The sequence below is a fragment of the Corvus brachyrhynchos genome, unplaced genomic scaffold (genome assembly GCF_000691975.1).
Source record: "Corvus brachyrhynchos isolate BGI_N302 unplaced genomic scaffold, ASM69197v1 scaffold114, whole genome shotgun sequence".
Lineage (NCBI taxonomy): Eukaryota > Metazoa > Chordata > Aves > Passeriformes > Corvidae > Corvus > Corvus brachyrhynchos.
Window position 1 is genome coordinate 7,189,331 of NW_008238337.1, and position 2,898 is coordinate 7,192,228.

Below are 2,898 nucleotides of genomic sequence, written 5' to 3' on the forward strand. Positions count from 1 at the left end.
GGCTGCCCTGGGCAGCGCACCCGACCGCTGCTCCAGTCCCCTGCCAGACCCCGGAGCCCAGTCAGGGGAGTGAACGGTCAGAGGAATGGGAAATAAGAAAAGGACTCAGGTCTTTCCAAGGAGCAAAAGGGACCCCAGCTTCATCATTGCACGAAGCAAGGGACAGGGAAGGAATATTCCCAGGCATCTTGGGGAGCGCAAAGCATAGGAGCTGCACAAAAACCAGCAGCCACTTAACTTTTCTGGAGGTGATGGGAGGGCAAGGACAGTCCCCATTTCTGAGGCAGCCTTCTGGTTTTCCAAGTGAGACGCTCTCCTGCACGCCGTTGACTCACACCACATCCTGCAGTGAGTGTCAGATGACAACTCAATCAACGGGAAAAAATGGATAATACCTTCAGTTGGTGTCCAAGTGGGTGCATATAAGAAGCCTGAAGTTGGAGGGCTGGTGTCAAAGAAAACTTTTTTTCTTTCATAAATGGAGTCCTGTGTTGAATGCATCCTGGCACTGAGCTCATGCCTACTCCAGGCCCATTCACCGCCTGCTCCATGGGTTTGATGTCCCGACTGTAGGATACAATGTTTGAATCCCAAAGAAATGAAAGCAGTCTTCACCTAATCTTCGCAGTACTTTCGAGATGAAGCCGCCTGTTAGCCTTTATTGGACACCTACAAAAAGTAACAACCTGATCAGCTTAAGGCTGAGGGAGGCTCAGGGACAGGACTCCGCTCACTCACTGCCCACAGGGACCACGCTGCCCCCCTGGGAAATTTACACATGCTGATTTAGAAGTAGCCCTTCTATGGAAGGGCACATAAGGAATGTCTCGATAGCTTAATTGGCTTGTTTATACTTCTTGCATTGAAAGCACAGATGCAAATAATTCTTTGGGTGACCAATTCTTATTTACCCTCCTTTTTTCAGAGCAAATTCTGTGTAAAGGGTGTTCCTGGGTTCTGACCTTGTCAGTTACTTACTGTGACTGCTTGTGTTTGAATTTACATTTTGCTCCTCCTGGGTAATATATCTTTGAGTTACCTGTCAAATGAAAAAGCATATATCAGAGAATTTATAACTACATTTTATCTGTTCTGAATAAACACAAAACCCAGGGCACTTGGCATCCTTGGCAGGAGGGTTTTTTAAGCAGAACACTTCTGCCTGAAGGGCAGTCTGGTCTCTGTAGCATAGCACTGTGGCGCATTGCTTTTCTCAACACTCACAGTTAAATCTCAGGGCGATGTCACCATAAATGTATGTTAAGCTTTGAAAAATTCCCGAAACAAGAAATCTACTTTTTTTCCACATGAGGCTCAGTGTGACAGAAGTAAATGCAGAGATTCCATCTGCTATTCCCTGATGCTGATGCACAGTTGTTGAGGACATAAGTCAAGGACTAGCTGGCAGAAAAGGGTATTCAAAACCTACATTTTTCTTTGCTTGGACATTGCTGGAATAAAAATATAAAAATATCTAAATAAAAGACAGAGAACAAGTCCAAGTCTAGCAGCTCTCTTTTTAAGGATCTTACACCCCTGTTATTTGGATTCCTTTCCAGGGGTCATCTGAGTGCAGGCACCCGTAATCATTTGGAGGCAAAGAGGGTGCTGTGTGGGCCATGCTACCACTCCAAGCTGTAGACCTTGAGCATGTAGCACAGACACAACTGTATGCTGATTTCTCATGTTTGTGTTTGCCCTGTTCTTGGCATCGCAAATTCTGTCACTATGTCTTTGTTCCCTTATCTCAGCAACCCTCTGCTAGCAGAACCTGTCCACACCACACTTCATCACTACAGCTTAGCAGCTGGAATTAAGGATCAAACGTACAGCAGTCTGATCATAAAGTATTTTCAGCTCAGGTTGTTGACCCTTTCAAACCGTATTTTTAATGAGGATTATGTTTTATATTTATGGTCTCCTTCCGTGAGCAGGCAGGAGGACTCTGTATAGGCTTGAACAACTTCCCACACCAGGCAGCACAGAAGACTAGGTCCAAAAGGTGTCTGACTGCCCACTGAAGGTAACAACCACGAAGCCAGGCTTGCAAGTAGTACCTGCAAACCTCTTCCAGGTGAGCTGCCTTCCCCCAGTGTCTCACAGCTGCCCGTTAGATGTGTCGGGCAGCTGGAAGGAGACTGGAGATACATTTACTGGAAGGATCAAGAAAGGACAGAAGGGTAAAAGGAACTTTGCTTCCTGCCTAATCTCACAGTCTCTACAGCCCCACATCTCACGGAGTTGCCACACAGCCCAGATCAGAGCTGTAGCCCATTCTCACCACACATCAGGAGGGGAGATACAGGGACAACAACTGTGCACATCCCTGAACAAAGGCCAAGACTCTTCCACAGTCTTTGAGACATCTTTAAGAAAGTAAATGTCCTGTTCTCTGTGTTGGACTACCTGTTGAAAAATCCAAGGTTTTCATGCTCTTTTAGCAAGTCCTTCCAAGGACAGTGTTTCCTATTGTACTATGCCATTTTGAGAGCTCTTGAAATGCTGAAGCAAGCACCAATTTCAGTAGAATAGTGACATTTATGAAGTTAGTGGATAGGACTTGTATGTATAATGGCAGCACTTTCTTAACCAGTAGCCCCAGGCTGGGAAAGTAATTTCTAGGAAAAAAAATAACTAGAAACTTACTGCTTCCAGACCAGCAGCAAAAATCATTTATTGTGGGAAAGCTAAGCTTGAAACCACTAAACCCCAGTAATTTCCATCAACTCTCTCTCTACCACACACACAGAGATACATGGAAAGAGAACTTTCTGAATTAATTTCCTGGAATATGTAAGGCATCCTGATACCAAAAGTAACTCTCCTTGCCCAGAGAGACTATTGTAGAACGTCCCACAGAAATGAATGCAGCTCTTAGCAGTTTCTGTTTTTCAAAAC